Source organism: Myxine glutinosa, chromosome 9 (assembly GCF_964187855.1).
Source record: "Myxine glutinosa chromosome 9, kmMyxGlut1.1, whole genome shotgun sequence".
NCBI lineage: Eukaryota > Metazoa > Chordata > Myxini > Myxiniformes > Myxinidae > Myxine > Myxine glutinosa.
Window position 1 is genome coordinate 75,232,953 of NC_136269.1, and position 17,447 is coordinate 75,250,399.

The window sequence follows — 17,447 nt, forward strand, 5'->3', positions numbered from 1 at the left end:
ACCTTACCGAACCGACAAACAAATCGCTTCATGGTGCACTTCATGAGCCGACTTGCCTGCAGACCAGAGTAAGGCTTTTAATACCCAGCGTATACTGTACATATACTCGCAAGCACACGAATAATAGAATCATTTAAAACGCTCCATCCTGATTTTACCTATGGACAATCACAAGTCCCACACACCAAATCCTTCATGTATATACACATAACTATTCCCAAGTTCGTAAATCATACTGGACCAAAAACAAGACACCCTTACCTTTTAAAGACTTGTTTGTGTCCAGTTGATGTCAGCGGTGCCTCCAAATTGTAGAAGAATTAGAAGCTGTGGACTCACAGGACTCCAATGACCGGACACAGGTTTACAAAAGGTCTGGTTTATTATTCACTTCATTCCATTTACCAAATAATACCGCATTATTCAATGGCTGAGATTAACTCTTTTCCATGGTCCTTCTCGTTCAGCTGATGTTCCTCCGACACTCCCGTTCGTCAGAGCTCCTCGCAGCAAGTACTCCCGACTTCCACGTTTGCTCCCGTTATATGGACAAACTGGATTTTAATCCCCTCTCCGCTGGTGCCCCGAGGTCATGCATGTACCAAGTCCTGGTATCAGCTCGCTCCCCTCCTGTTGTGAGTTCCGTTTACCAAACGATAGGGGGGTGCTTCAGCCAGGGGCTGTGAACAGGTGGACAAAAGATTATCATGTTCGGGCGCATTCCTGACTCATTTACAAACTCGTCTTTCACAGAGTTTGCATGTAAAATATATCTGCTTTGTTACCAGGTTAATTAATAAGTTACCAGTGCCAATTAATAAGTTACGCTGAGTTACACTTCCACAATACCTTGGGTTTCTATGTTCCTCAAGGAAGTAGAACTAAAAAAGCAGGTTTGGAACGGGAAGATGACGTAATCTGTTGCCAAATACTTGACGCGAGGGTCGCGACTGTATTTTAAAGAGGTGACCAAGGTTACTCAATCGTCACCATGGGGTGGACTACCACTCCAATGAATTCGACTTCAGGAAAATATGTTGAAGAAGCAAAGCGACCACGCGACTTCTTTAAATATTGCTAAAAGTGAAATCAAAATCAGTTTTGAGCCAGGTAGGAGTCGAACCTACGATCTTCTGATTCGTAGTCAGACGCGTTATCCATTGCGCCACTGGCCCATGTGACTACTAGCTATCACTCCTACTGATATGTTTTAGTGCTGCAATAATGAGTGATCAACGTAAGGGGTCTCCGGTTGTCGCAGACGTGCACGTTCCTGAGCCACGCGCACAAAGGCCTCTGACAAGTACTCGGAATTGCAGCTGAACACAAATGAATGCACCAACTTTTCTGAACCCTGCTGGACTTCACATGACCTCTTTCTGAACCCTGCTGAACTTCACATGACCTCTATCTGAACCCTGCTGGACTTCACATGACCTCTTTCTGAACCCTGCTGGACCTACTGCGACCTCTTTCTGTACCCTGCTGGACCTCCTATGACCTCTTTCTGAACCCTGCTGAACCTCCTCTGACCTCTTTCTGAACCCTGCTTGACCTCCTACGACATCTTTCTGAACCCTGCTGGACTTCACATGACCGTGCCTTTTCACTGACGGTCTGCCAGTCTTCGTTGGTCGACGTTGCAGATCCCAGTGTACTTCAGGAAGCATGGGCGAGCTTTCGCAGGCAGCCGGAACAAATGACAAATTCCTCCTCCAACCATATTTGAACGTTGGGCCTGGCCAGCAGGTTCGTGAAAGACTTGAGCCCAGCTTGACCCTCATTCCGATGGCGGTGATACCTTGGGTTTCTCTGTTCCTCAAGGAAGTAGAACTAAAAAAGCAGGTTTGGAACGGGAAGATGACGTAATCTGTTGCCAAATCCTGGACGCGAGGGTCGCGACTGTATTTTAAAGAGGTGACCAAGGTTACTCAATCGTCACCAAGGGGTGGACTACCACTCCAATGAATTCGACTTCAGGAAAATATGATGAAGAAGCAAAGCGACCACGCGACTTCATTAAATATTGCTAAAAGTGAAGTCAAAATAAGTTTTGAGCCAGGTAGGATTCGAACCTACAATCTTCTGATTCGTAGTCAGACGCGTTATCCATTGCGCCACTGGCCCATGTGACTACTAGCTATCACTCCTACTGATATGTTTTAGTGCTGCAATAATGAGTGATCAACGTAAGGGGTCTCCGGTTGTCGCAGACGTGCACGTCCCTGAGCCACGCGCACAAAGGCCTCTGACAAGTACTCGGAATTGCAGCTGAACACAAATGAATGCACCAACTTTTCTGAACCCTGCTGGACTTCACATGACCTCTTTCTGAACCCTGCTGAACTTCACATGACCTCTATCTGAACCCTGCTGGACTTCACACGACCTCTATCTGAACCATGCTGGACTTCACATGACATATATCTGAACCCTGCTGGACTTCACATGACTCCTTTCTGAACCCTGCTGGACTTCACATGACCTCTATCTGAACCCTGCTGGACTTCACATGACCTCTTTCTGAACCCTGCTGGACCTACTGCGACCTCTTTCTGTACCCTGCTGGACCTCCTATGACCTCTTTCTGAACCCTGCTGAACCTCCTCTGACCTCTTTCTGAACCCTGCTGAACCTCCTATGACCTCTTTCTGAACCCTGCTGAACCTCCTCTGACCTCTTTCTGAACCCTGCTTGACCTCCTACGACATCTTTCTGAACCCTGCTGGACTTCACATGACCTCTATCTGAACCCTGCTGGACTTCACATGACCTCTTTCTGAACCATGCTGGACCTACTGCGACCTCTTTCTGTACCCTGCTGGACCTCCTATGACCTCTTTCTGAACCCTGCTGAACCTCCTCTGACCTCTTTCTGAACCCTGCTTGACCTCCTACGACATCTTTCTGAACCCTGCTGGACTTCACATGACCGTGCCTTTTCACTGACGGTCTGCAGTCTTCGTTGGTCGACGTTGCAGATCCCAGTGTTCTTCAGGAAGCATGGGCGAGCTTTCGCAGGCAGCCAGAACAAATGACAAATTCCTCCTCCAACCATATTTGAACGTTGGGCCTGGCCAGCAGGTTCGTGAAAGACTTGAGCCCAGCTTGACCCTCGTTCCGATGGCGGTGATACCTTGGGTTTCTCTGTTCCTCAAGGAAGTAGAACTAAAAAAGCAGGTTTGGAACGGGAAGATGACGTAATCTGTTGCCAAATCCTTGACGCGAGGGTCGCGACTGTATTTTAAAGAGGTGACCAAGGTTACTCAATCGTCACCAAGGGGTGGACTACCACTCCAATGAATTCGACTTCAGGAAAATATGTTGAAGAAGCAAAGCGACCACGCGACTTCATTAAATATTGCTAAAGTGAAGTCAAAATCAGTTTTGAGCCAGGTAGGAGTCGAACCTACAATCTTCTGATTCGTAGTCAGACGCGTTATCCATTGCGCCACTGGCCCATGTGACTACTAACTATCACTCCTACTGATATGTTTTAGTGCTGCAATAATGAGTGATCAACGTAAGGGGTCTCCGGTTGTCGCAGACGTGCACGTTCCTGAGCCACGCGCACAAAGGCCTCTGACAAGTACTCGGAATTGCAGCTGAACACAAATGAATGCACCAACTTTTCTGAACCCTGCTGGACTTCACATGACATATATCTGAACCCTGCTGGACTTCACATGACTCCTTTCTGAACCCTGCTGGACTTCACATGACCTCTATCTGAACCCTGCTGGACTTCACATGACCTCTTTCTGAACCCTGCTGGACCTACTGCGACCTCTTTCTGTACCCTGCTGGACCTCCTATGACCTCTTTCTGAACCCTGCTGAACCTCCTCTGACCTCTTTCTGAACCCTGATTGACCTCCTACGACATCTTTCTGAACCCTGCTGGACTTCACATGACCTCTATCTGAACCCTGCTGGACTTCACATGACCTCTATCTGAACCCTGCTGGACTTCACATGACCTCTTTCTGAGCCCTGCTGGACCTACTGCGACCTCTTTCTGTACCCTGCTGGACCTCCTATGACCTCTTTCTGAACCCTGCTGAACCTCCTCTGACCTCTTTCTGAACCCTGCTTGACCTCCTACGACATCTTTCTGAACCCTGCTGGACTTCACATGACCGTGCCTTTTCACTGACGGTCTGCCAGTCTTCGTTGGTCGACGTTGCAGATCCCAGTGTACTTCAGGAAGCATGGGCGAGCTTTCGCAGGCAGCCGGAACAAATGACAAATTCCTCCTCCAACCATATTTGAACGTTGGGCCTGGCCAGCAGGTTCGTCCAAGACTTGAGCCCAACTTGACCCTCGTTCCGATGGCGGTGATACCTTGGGTTTCTCTGTTCCTCAAGGAAGTAGAACTAAAAAAGCAGGTTTGGAACGGGAAGATGACGTAATCTGTTGCCAAATCCTTGACGCGAGGGTCGCGACTGTATTTTAAAGAGGTGACCAAGGTTACTCAATCGTCACCAAGGGGTGGACTACCACTCCAATGAATTCGACTTCAGGAAAATATGTTGAAGAAGCAAAGCGACCACGCGACTTCATTAAATATTGCTAAAAGTGAAGTCAAAATCAGTTTTGAGCCAGGTAGGAGTCGAACCTACAATCTTCTGATTCGTAGTCAGACGCGTTATCCATTGCGCCACTGGCCCATGTGACTACTAGCTATCACTCCTACTGATATGTTTTAGTGCTGCAATAATGAGTGATCAACGTAAGGGGTCTCCGGTTGTCGCAGACGTGCACGTTCCTGAGCCACGCGCACAAAGGCCTCTGACAAGTACTCGGAATTGCAGCTGAACACAAATGAATGCACCAACTTTTCTGAACCCTGCTGGACTTCACATGACCTCTTTCTGAACCCTGCTGAACTTCACATGACCTCTATCTGAACCCTGCTGGACTTCACACGACCTCTATCTGAACCATGCTGGACTTCACATGACATATATCTGAACCCTGCTGGACTTCACATGACTCCTTTCTGAACCCTGCTGGACTTCACATGACCTCTATCTGAACCCTGCTGGACTTCACATGACCTCTTTCTGAACCCTGCTGGACCTACTGCGACCTCTTTCTGTACCCTGCTGGACCTCCTATGACCTCTTTCTGAACCCTGCTGAACCTCCTCTGACCTCTTTCTGAACCCTGATTGACCTCCTCTGACCTCTTTCTGAACCCTGATTGACCTCCTATGACCTCTTTCTGAACCCTGCTGAACCTCCTCTGACCTCTTTCTGAACCCTGCTTGACCTCCTACGACATCTTTCTGAACCCTGCTGGACTTCACATGACCTCTATCTGAACCCTGCTGGACTTCACATGACCTCTTTCTGAACCATGCTGGACCTACTGCGACCTCTTTCTGTACCCTGCTGGACCTCCTATGACCTCTTTCTGAACCCTGCTGAACCTCCTCTGACCTCTTTCTGAACCCTGCTTGACCTCCTACGACATCTTTCTGAACCCTGCTGGACTTCACATGACCGTGCCTTTTCACTGACGGTCTGCCAGTCTTCGTTGGTCGACGTTGCAGATCCCAGTGTTCTTCAGGAAGCATGGGCGAGCTTTCGCAGGCAGCCAGAACAAATGACAAATTCCTCCTCCAACCATATTTGAACGTTGGGCCTGGCCAGCAGGTTCGTGAAAGACTTGAGCCCAGCTTGACCCTCGTTCCGATGGCGGTGATACCTTGGGTTTCTCTGTTCCTCAAGGAAGTAGAACTAAAAAAGCAGGTTTGGAACGGGAAGATGACGTAATCTGTTGCCAAATCCTTGACGCGAGGGTCGCGACTGTATTTTAAAGAGGTGACCAAGGTTACTCAATCGTCACCAAGGGGTGGACTACCACTCCAATGAATTCGACTTCAGGAAAATATGTTGAAGAAGCAAAGCGACCACGCGACTTCATTAAATATTGCTAAAGTGAAGTCAAAATCAGTTTTGAGCACAGGTAGGAGTCGAACCTACAATCTTCTGATTCGTAGTCAGACGCGTTATCCATTGCGCCACTGGCCCATGTGACTACTAGCTATCACTCCTACTGATATGTTTTAGTGCTGCAATAATGAGTGATCAACGTAAGGGGTCTCCGGTTGTCGCAGACGTGCACGTTCCTGAGCCACGCGCACAAAGGCCTCTGACAAGTACTCGGAATTGCAGCTGAACACAAATGAATGCACCAACTTTTCTGAACCCTGCTGGACTTCACATGACATATATCTGAACCCTGCTGGACTTCACATGACTCCTTTCTGAACCCTGCTGGACTTCACATGACCTCTATCTGAACCCTGCTGGACTTCACATGACCTCTTTCTGAACCCTGCTGGACCTACTGCGACCTCTTTCTGTACCCTGCTGGACCTCCTATGACCTCTTTCTGAACCCTGCTGAACCTCCTCTGACCTCTTTCTGAACCCTGATTGACCTCCTACGACATCTTTCTGAACCCTGCTGGACTTCACATGACCTCTATCTGAACCCTGCTGGACTTCACATGACCTCTATCTGAACCCTGCTGGACTTCACATGACCTCTTTCTGAGCCCTGCTGGACCTACTGCGACCTCTTTCTGTACCCTGCTGGACCTCCTATGACCTCTTTCTGAACCCTGCTGAACCTCCTCTGACCTATTTCTGAACCCTGCTTGACCTCCTACGACATCTTTCTGAACCCTGCTGGACTTCACATGACCGTGCCTTTTCACTGACGGTCTGCCAGTCTTCGTTGGTCGACGTTGCAGATCCCAGTGTACTTCAGGAAGCATGGGCGAGCTTTCGCAGGCAGCCGGAACAAATGACAAATTCCTCCTCCAACCATATTTGAACGTTGGGCCTGGCCAGCAGGTTCGTCCAAGACTTGAGCCCAGCTTGACCCTCGTTCCGATGGCGGTGATACCTTGGGTTTCTCTGTTCCTCAAGGAAGTAGAACTAAAAAAGCAGGTTTGGAACGGGAAGATGACGTAATCTGTTGCCAAATCCTTGACGCGAGGGTCGCGACTGTATTTTAAAGAGGTGACCAAGGTTACTCAATCGTCACCAAGGGGTGGACTACCACTCCAATGAATTCGACTTCAGGAAAATATGTTGAAGAAGCAAAGCGACCACGCGACTTCATTAAATATTGCTAAAAGTGAAGTCAAAATCAGTTTTGAGCCAGGTAGGAGTCGAACCTACAATCTTCTGATTCGTAGTCAGATGCGTTATCCATTGTGCCACTGGCCCATGTGACTACTAGCTATCACTCCTACTGATATGTTTTAGTGCTGCAATAATGAGTGATCAACGTAAGGGGTCTCCGGTTGTCGCAGACGTGCACGTCCCTGAGCCACGCGCACAAAGGCCTCTGACAAGTACTCGGAATTGCAGCTGAACACAAATGAATGCACCAACTTTTCTGAACCCTGCTGGACTTCACATGACCTCTTTCTGAACCCTGCTGAACTTCACATGACCTCTATCTGAACCCTGCTGGACTTCACACGACCTCTATCTGAACCATGCTGGACTTCACATGACATATATCTGAACCCTGCTGGACTTCACATGACTCCTTTCTGAACCCTGCTGGACTTCACATGACCTCTATCTGAACCCTGCTGGACTTCACATGACCTCTTTCTGAACCCTGCTGGACCTACTGCGACCTCTTTCTGTACCCTGCTGGACCTCCTATGACCTCTTTCTGAACCCTGCTGAACCTCCTCTGACCTCTTTCTGAACCCTGATTGACCTCCTATGACCTCTTTCTGAACCCTGCTGAACCTCCTCTGACCTCTTTCTGAACCCTGCTTGACCTCCTACGACATCTTTCTGAACCCTGCTGGACTTCACATGACCGTGCCTTTTCACTGACGGTCTGCCAGTCTTCGTTGGTCGACGTTGCAGATCCCAGTGTACTTCAGGAAGCATGGGCGAGCTTTCGCAGGCAGCCGGAACAAATGACAAATTCCTCCTCCAACCATATTTGAACGTTGGGCCTGGCCAGCAGGTTCGTGAAAGACTTGAGCCCAGCTTGACCCTCGTTCCGATGGCGGTGATACCTTGGGTTTCTCTGTTCCTCAAGGAAGTAGAACTAAAAAAGCAGGTTTGGAACGGGAAGATGACGTAATCTGTTGCCAAATCCTTGACGCGAGGGTCGCGACTGTATTTTAAAGAGGTGACCAAGGTTACTCAATCGTCACCAAGGGGTGGACTACCACTCCAATGAATTCGACTTCAGGAAAATATGTTGAAGAAGCAAAGCGACCACGCGACTTCATTAAATATTGCTAAAAGTGAAGTTAAAATCAGTTTTGAGCCAGGTAGGAGTCGAACCTACAATCTTCTGATTTGTAGTCAGACGCGTTATCCATTGCGCCACTGGCCCATGTGACTACTAGCTATCACTCCTACTGATATGTTTTAGTGCTGCAATAATGAGTGATCAACGTAAGGGGTCTCCGGTTGTCGCAGACGTGCACGTTCCTGAGCCATGCGCACAAAGGCCTCTGACAAGTACTCGGAATTGCAGCTGAACACAAATGAATGCACCAACTTTTCTGAACCCTGCTGGACTTCACATGACATATATCTGAACCCTGCTGGACTTCACATGACTCCTTTCTGAACCCTGCTGGACTTCACATGACCTCTATCTGAACCCTGCTGGACTTCACATGACCTCTTTATGAACCCTGCTGGACCTACTGCGACCTCTTTCTGTACCCTGCTGGACCTCCTATGACCTCTTTCTGAACCCTGCTGAACCTCCTCTGACCTCTTTCTGAACCCTGATTGACCTCCTACGACATCTTTCTGAACCCTGCTGGACTTTACATGACCTCTATCTGAACCCTGCTGGACTTCACATGACCTCTATCTGAACCCTGCTGGACTTCACATGACCTCTTTCTGAGCCCTGCTGGACCTACTGCGACCTCTTTCTGTACCCTGCTGGACCTCCTATGACCTCTTTCTGAACCCTGCTGAACCTCCTCTGACCTCTTTCTGAACCCTGCTTGACCTCCTACGACATCTTTCTGAACCCTGCTGGACTTCACATGACCGTGCCTTTTCACTGACGGTCTGCCAGTCTTCGTTGGTCGACGTTGCAGATCCCAGTGTACTTCAGGAAGCATGGGCGAGCTTTCGCAGGCAGCCGGAACAAATGACAAATTCCTCCTCCAACCATATTTGAACGTTGGGCCTGGCCAGCAGGTTCGTCCAAGACTTGAGCCCAGCTTGACCCTCGTTCCGATGGCGGTGATACCTTGGGTTTCTCTGTTCCTCAAGGAAGTAGAACTAAAAAAGCAGGTTTGGAACGGGAAGATGACGTAATCTGTTGCCAAATCCTTGACGCGAGGGTCGCGACTGTATTTTAAAGAGGTGACCAAGGTTACTCAATCGTCACCAAGAGGTGGACTACCACTCCAATGAATTCGACTTCAGGAAAATATGTTGAAGAAGCAAAGCGACCACGCGACTTCATTAAATATTGCTAAAAGTGAAGTCAAAATCAGTTTTGAGCCAGGTAGGAGTCGAACCTACAATCTTCTGATTCGTAGTCAGACGCGTTATCCATTGCGCCACTGGCCCATGTGACTACTAGCTATCACTCCTACTGATATGTTTTAGTGCTGCAATAATGAGTGATCAACGTAAGGGGTCTCCGGTTGTCGCAGACGTGCACGTTCCTGAGCCACGCGCACAAAGGCCTCTGACAAGTACTCGGAATTGCAGCTGAACACAAATGAATGCACCAACTTTTCTGAACCCTGCTGGACTTCACATGACCTCTTTCTGAACCCTGCTGAACTTCACATGACCTCTATCTGAACCCTGCTGGACTTCACATGACCTCTTTCTGAACCCTGCTGGACCTACTGCGACCTCTTTCTGTACCCTGCTGGACCTCCTATGACCCCTTTCTGAACCCTGCTGAACCTCCTCTGACCTCTTTCTGAACCCTGCTTGACCTCCTACGACATCTTTCTGAACCCTGCTGGACTTCACATGACCGTGCCTTTTCACTGACGGTCTGCCAGTCTTCGTTGGTCGACGTTGCAGATCCCAGTGTACTTCAGGAAGCATGGGCGAGCTTTCGCAGGCAGCCGGAACAAATGACAAATTCCTCCTCCAACCATATTTGAACGTTGGGCCTGGCCAGCAGGTTCGTGAAAGACTTGAGCCCAGCTTGACCCTCGTTCCGATGGCGGTGATACCTTGGGTTTCTCTGTTCCTCAAGGAAGTAGAACTAAAAAAGCAGGTTTGGAACGGGAAGATGACGTAATCTGTTGCCAAATCCTTGACGCGAGGGTCGCGACTGTATTTTAAAGAGGTGACCAAGGTTACTCAATCGTCACCAAGGGGTGGACTACCACTCCAATGAATTCGACTTCAGGAAAATATGATGAAGAAGCAAAGCGACCACGGACTTCACATGACCTCTTTCTGAACCCTGCTGAACTTCACATGACCTCTATCTGAACCCTGCTGGACTTCACACGACCTCTATCTGAACCATGCTGGACTTCACATGACATATATCTGAACCCTGCTGGACTTCACATGACTCCTTTCTGAACCCTGCTGGACTTCACATGACCTCTATCTGAACCCTGCTGGACTTCACATGACCTCTTTCTGAACCCTGCTGGACCTACTGCGACCTCTTTCTGTACCCTGCTGGACTTCCTATGACCTCTTTCTGAACCCTGCTGAACCTCCTCTGACCTCTTTCTGAACCCTGATTGACCTCCTATGACCTCTTTCTGAACCCTGCTGAACCTCCTCTGACCTCTTTCTGAACCCTGCTTGACCTCCTACGACAGTAGTGTAATAATGTTGCTTCTGGGACACCTCCGTTTAACATGTGAAATCCCTATCTAATGTCATTTACCCCCTTGTCTTTTTCAAAAATCATAAACACCTCTATTTCTCCCACCCTCATCTTTATGAACCTTTTGTCTGTAGTACCTATCCTTAATGTTGTTCATTAGACCACTCAAACACTACAAATATTTGTTTTCTCTTATAGACCTATCATCCTTCTTCTACATATCATCTGGCAGATTAATCTTTGACCCACTCAAACATTGACCCATTCACTTCCATATTAATTCTTTCCCTCCCTCATTGCCCCTAAACACCTATATTTCTCTCACCCTGTTCTTTACGAACCTTCTAACCTTTTGACATGTTATCCTTATTCATTAGACCACTTAAACACCTGTGATCCTTCTGACCTCATGGACCTTTTAACCTTTTACTCTTAATATCATCTGGTGAATATAACCCACTCAAACAACGACCCTACAAATATTTGTTTATGCGTGGGAAATAATTTAATTCTCCTACAACTCTCTTCACCATCTAATATATTAACAAAAAATATGTTTGAGTTTGGTTCTTTATTAAGATATTTTAACTGAGCTAAGATAAAATGGTAAACCTCCCTCAATGTTCTTGTTTGAGCGCCTCCAGTGCCACATACCATTTTTGGTAAGCTCCGCCCACTTTTTGGTAAACCACGCCCATTTTTACTAAGCCCCGCCCACTTTTTGTTAAGCCACGCCCACTTTTTACTAAGCCCCACCCACTTTTGCTAAGCTCCTCCCACTTTTGCTAAGTCCCACCCACTTTATAAACTCTTCAGCATTGTATCATTTCCAGGTAATACATTACATCATTTTCAGGGAATTTCCATCACATCATTTCCAGTTAAGACACGCCCAGGGAATTTCCACAGGAAGACACACCCAGTCCTTATAAAAGGCACCGACCACACAGGCTTTTTCAAACACGCTTTCTGCTTCACTTGAGAATGGACTACTATGCCGAAATGGAATGGGATAACTTTGCTATTCCATGGAGTCCTACTACCTGTGTAGAACTCAACCTTCAGATTGATGAACTGGACTCGAACCTCTTATCAATGGAGGTAAGTTTGTTTATTTATTTATTTATTTATTTAATTTTTTTTTTTTTTTATTTTTTTTTTTTTTTAAGATGAGACTCGTGTAAGAGTTAACAAAGTTTATTTTAATATTCATAGAGCTTGATTTATACAAATAAAAAATATTGTATTAAATTAATACATTGTTATTTTCTTTCACAGGAAATTGTATCTGAGATACGAAATGAAAATTCTGCTTTTAACACAACTTGGGATGAAGTTATTTTTTTGTTTGAAGACATTTTGAACAACCAAGACCCCCAGAACGAGTTCTACCTTGATGACCCAGCCAAAGAGTTATACCTTGGAGATCCACAAAATCCTGAAAAAGAGTTTTACCATGATGATACTTGTTGTGAGTTATCAAAACAAAACCCACTGAACAAGTTCTACCTTGATGAGCCAGAATACAAGTCATACATTGGAGACCCACAAATTTCTGAAAATTGGGAAAGGAGAGTTCTCCCTGATGGTCCGCAGTTATACTATGTGAGACACATCATAGAAACCCTAAAAAATTGGGCAAGGAGAGTTCTCCCTGATGGTCCGCAGTTATACTATGTGAGACACATCATAGAAACCCTAAAAAATTGGGCAAGGAGAGTTCTCCCTGATGGTCCGCAGTTATACTATGTGAGACACATCATAGAAACCCTAAAAAATTGGGCAAGGAGAGTTCTCCCTGATGGTCCGCAGTTATACTATGTGAGACACATCATAGAAACCCTAAAAAATTGTGAAATGGGAATTCTCCCTGATGGTCCGCAGTTATACTATGTGAGACACATCATAGAAACCCTAAAAAATTGTGAAATGGGAATTCTCCCTGATGGTCCGCAGTTATACTATGTGAGACACATCATAGAAACCCTAAAAAATTGGGAAAGGGAAGTTTTCCCTGATGGTCCGCAGTTATACTATGTGAGACTTATCACGGAAACCCCCAATATTTCTGAAAATTGTGGTTTTACCTTGGGGACTTGGAAAGATGGTTATATTTTTGGAGACTCGGAATGGGGGTTTTGTTTTGATGACTCGGAATGTGATACCTATCTTGGAGGCTCAACAGGAATGTGGTTATACCTTGGGAACTTGGAAAGTTGGTTTTATTTTGGAGACTCTACCTGTGGGGTTCCTCTTGGAGACTCTTTGGATTCTAAAGCAATGAACAATGTTCTTTATTTAATGACGCTTGATTTAAGCAATATCAAGAAAGTTCGAGGAAGAAAATGCTGGAAAATTCTTTCTTCCCATTTCTACTTCTTCAAACTTAAAAGCCTTGAAAGACAGAATTGGAGGAAGAGGAAAAAAAAAAAAAGAAATACGTATTTAAAAAAGAAGAAAAGAAAGATTATGTTAGGGTTTGGGTGGGATTTTGAATGTGAGGGTTAGGGATGGGGTTGGGTTAGGGTTGGGATTTTGAATGTGAGGGTTAGGGTTGGGGTTGGGTTAGGGATGGGGTTGGGTTAGGGATGGGGTTGGGTTAGGGATGGGTTGGGTTAGGGTTGGGATTTTGAATGTGAGGGTTAGGGTTGGGGTTGGGTTAGGGATGGGATTGGGTTAGGGTTGGGATTTTGAATGTGAGGGTTAGGGATGGGTTGGGTTAGGGATGGGGTTGGGTTAGGGATGGGGTTGGGTTAGGGTTGGGGTTGGGTTAGGGATGGGGTTGGGTTAGGGATGGGGTTGGGTTAGGGATGGGGTTGGGTTAGGGATGGGGTTGGGTTAGGGATGGGGTTGGGTTAGGGATGGGTTGGGTTAGGGATGGGTTTGGGTTAGGGATGGGTTTGGGTTAGGGATGGGGTTGGGTTAGGGTTTGTATATTATTATGACTCACTCACACATACACAAAAGTTAAGCCCCAACTAAAAAGTTGTGGGATTCTGTGTTTGGGGTTCACAGATTTAAAAACGTATCCCCATTATACACACACAAAAGTTAAGCCCCAACTAAAAAGTTGTGGGATTCTGTGTTTGGGGTTCACAGATTTAAAAACGTATCCCCATTATACACACACAAAAGTTAAGCCCCAACTAAAAAGTTGTGGGATTCTGTGTTTGGGGTTCACAGATTTAAAAACGTATCCCCATTATACACACACAAAAGTTAAGCCCCAACTAAAAAGTTGTGGGATTCTGTGTTTGGGGTTCACAGATTTAAAAACGTATCCCCATTATACACACACAAAAGTTAAGCCCCAACTAAAAAGTTGTGGGATTCTGTGTTTGGGGTTCACAGATTTAAAAACGTATCCCCATTATACACACACAAAAGTTAAGCCCCAACTAAAAAGTTGTGGGATTCTGTGTTTGGGGTTCACAGATTTAAAAACGTATCCCCATTATACACACACAAAAGTTAAGCCCCAACTAAAAAGTTGTGGGATTCTGTGTTTGGGGTTCACAGATTTAAAAACGTATCCCCATTACATTTTATTTATTTATTTATTATTTTCAAGGGTATTAGCTGCTTACTTGTGTTTTTTGTAATTCTTGTGAGTAAAATGAACCCAAGATTTCTTCTCCATTTAAATCATATAATTTGTAGGTCCAAGGGACTGTATCCATTACATCAATGATTTTAAATAATTCACGAGTCCATTTTTGTGTATAACCTTTCTCAAAATGACTTTTCCATTTGTATATTCTTACAATATCACCAACTTTAAACTTGGGCTTTCTCAAATTAATCTCCTTTTCATATTCTAATTTTGTAAATGTTTCTGATGGTTTTGATTGTGTTGATGAATGAACTGTATTATTGTAATTATCTACAATATCCTGAATTAAATACACCCATTTTTGAGAACCGAGTTGTGTGCATTTTTTATATAATTTCTCTTTTAAAGTACGATTAAAACGCTCAATAACAACTGCCTTTCCTTCATTAAAGGTGCTGTATAATTTAATACCCTTCCCCTTAAGAAATTTCATGAATATTTTGTTATAGAACTCTGTTCCCTCATCAGTCCATAACTTCTTTGGTTTCCTTTTATCCCGATCAAATATTAGCTTAAAGGCTAACATTAAAGTATCACCCCTTTTATTTTTTAAAGGGACAACCCAGGCAAATCTACTCCTCAAATCAATAACGGTTAAAGCATACCTGTATCCCCTGTCATTATTCAATTCAATTAAATCAGCGGACCATATGTGGTCAGTGTATTTAGAATAAACCTTCCTTCTTTTAAACTTTGTGATTATAGGTTTGTGTAATTCTTCAGCCAAAAGCTCCTCAGTCTTGATGACATCATTAGAGCCTAATAGTTTTTTGAGGAATAACCAAGACCAAGTTTCAATTTAGCATTTATCAAATTTCTCACAATAAACCTATCAACTTTCTCTCTCAACGTTGGATTTTGTATCAAAGACAAATTATACAACATTTCGCTGTCGGCTTTATGTTTTTCAGTCAACGTAGTGGTTTTCCCATAAGCAACATCATGCTTCATACACACTTCGTCAACCCTATTTGTAGGTTTAGACCAAGGTTTAGGATTGTCAGCCTCATCTAATCTTTTATCCAAGTTTGTTCCTGGACCACAGAAAGAATACCCTGGAAGGTGTAATTCCCCTGGAATTCCAGTTGTTGTAAATTTACTTCCTGACAGAAACTTTTGTATGTCTCCTCCTCTTTTAGGAGAGATGAATTGGCACTTTTTAGAGCCACATACTTGACATATTCCTTTTTGATAAACTCTATTATTTTTAGCTTTAACATAAGAGATATTTTTAGATTTAGTTTTCTTTTTACATTTGAGACAATAACTCATATTTATTTATCAGAAAAATTCCGACAGAGTATCAAAACCTTTTTGGTTTTCAACATATACATTTCAATCTTTATTTTTAAAACATAAAGAATCCTAAGGAATGCCTTCACTCTCTCCTCCATTTATTTACAAATAAAAACTAACTAAAGTCAATGACACCAACATCATCAATCACATAATCTTTTCCTTCTTCTTCTTCTTCTTCTTCACCACTTTCTCGTTTAAATCTCCTCCCTGAAATTGAAGACATTGACGTTCTTATTTTTGAAACCATTATCTTCATAAGAGTTGTTAATTCTTTAATTTCCTCTTCGGTGCGTTGAGATTGATTTATTTGCTTTAATACACTCAATCTTTTATGAATCTCAATGATTTCCATCTTTTTATATTTTTCCTCCCTCTCTCTTTGCTCCCTCTCCTCCTCCTCCATTTTCTCCCTCTCCTCCTTCTCCTTTTTCTCCCTTTTCTCCCTTTCCTCCTTCTCCCTTTTCTCCCTTTCCTCCTTCTCATTTTTCTCCCTCTCCTCCTTCTCCTCCTTTTTCTCCCTCTCCTCCTTCTCCTCCCTCTCCCTTTCCTCCTTCTCCTTTTTCTCTCTTTCCTCCTTCTCTTCTTCAACTCCTTCCTCATCCCTTGCTACCCTTGAGTTTGAACCCCAAAGAATATTATACATATACTCATCTGGATTTTGAGATATTCTTGTATCTATAATTATTTTTCTCATAATAGGATACCAATAAGATTTGTTGACGATTTCTAAAAGAGTTTTATATTTCATAACTTTGAGAAGTTCATTTTTATTTAATATTTTAAACAAGTCTCTATTTGTGGGTTTAACAATATCAGTATAAGGCCAGTTTTTAATGACAAAATTCCCATGTATATGCTCCAAATCATAAGGTATGTAATACCGAGCACCCTTTTCTTGTAGGTATCCTTGAATACAAAAATTATAATTCTCTTGTAGTCTTCTTCCTGCCATTTATGTATCAGAAATATATGTGAGATTAATATTATGACAGGTAATACCACCCCATCTTCCCACTACCAAATCGGTTTGTATTCCTCGGCTTTCTATCCTTATCTCATTACCTTCCTTCTTTGTCATGCGAACCATCGCTATACTATCATATATTTTTCTTTTCTTAAAATCACGTATTTGTTGTTTACTAATTGTACTTCCACATAAATCCTTATCCTCACCAAGTGGATAATATTCTTCTTTACGAGACTGATTTAAATCATGTAGGTCTTCTATGTTTATTGAAAAAGACCAATTATACCCTAAATCAGGCATATCATACCCCCATTTATTAATTCGCATATTAACTAAATGTCCTTCTTTATAAAATTCAATTGTAAGCAGGTAGTTAAATTCAATGAGGAAAGGTGTATGGTCAGTATAACCAGGTGTTGTGGTTGTAAATTTTACTTCTTTCACAAAACGTGCTGTTTTCTTTAAAAATATATATTGTGATAAATCACTTAATCTAATTAAGTCATTCGCATCTGTAGGGTTTGGATAATTGATTAATTTATAAGTATTCTTCATATTAATATTTTTACTTACACTATATTTTTGTCGTTCAGCCTGTGTCTTTGTATAATAATTTGATAAATCAATATCCTGAGAGGATTTTCCAAAGATAGAACCATCTTTTCCAACATAAGTCATTTATATTAGATTAAAAATGATATCATAAAAATTTTCATTATTGTTGAGTT

At 44.0% G+C, this 17,447-nt stretch overlaps 6 non-coding genes across 6 annotated transcripts; all 6 read right to left on the bottom strand.

The window, feature by feature from the left end:
• Positions 1-1,102: 1,102 nt before the first annotated feature.
• Positions 1,103-1,175, bottom strand: TRNAR-ACG (transfer RNA arginine (anticodon ACG)). Its single transcript has one exon. It is a non-coding gene; the product is annotated as a tRNA-Arg (tRNA).
• Positions 1,176-2,054: 879 nt separating this feature from the next.
• Positions 2,055-2,127, bottom strand: TRNAR-ACG (transfer RNA arginine (anticodon ACG)). Its single transcript has one exon. It is a non-coding gene; the product is annotated as a tRNA-Arg (tRNA).
• Positions 2,128-3,388: 1,261 nt separating this feature from the next.
• Positions 3,389-3,461, bottom strand: TRNAR-ACG (transfer RNA arginine (anticodon ACG)). The gene has a single exon. It is a non-coding gene; the product is annotated as a tRNA-Arg (tRNA).
• Positions 3,462-4,596: 1,135 nt separating this feature from the next.
• Positions 4,597-4,669, bottom strand: TRNAR-ACG (transfer RNA arginine (anticodon ACG)). Its single transcript has one exon. It is a non-coding gene; the product is annotated as a tRNA-Arg (tRNA).
• Positions 4,670-8,316: 3,647 nt separating this feature from the next.
• On the bottom strand, positions 8,317-8,389 carry TRNAC-ACA (transfer RNA cysteine (anticodon ACA)). The gene has a single exon. It is a non-coding gene; the product is annotated as a tRNA-Cys (tRNA).
• Positions 8,390-9,524: 1,135 nt separating this feature from the next.
• Positions 9,525-9,597, bottom strand: TRNAR-ACG (transfer RNA arginine (anticodon ACG)). Its single transcript has one exon. It is a non-coding gene; the product is annotated as a tRNA-Arg (tRNA).
• Between the last annotated feature and the right edge of the window lie 7,850 nt (positions 9,598-17,447).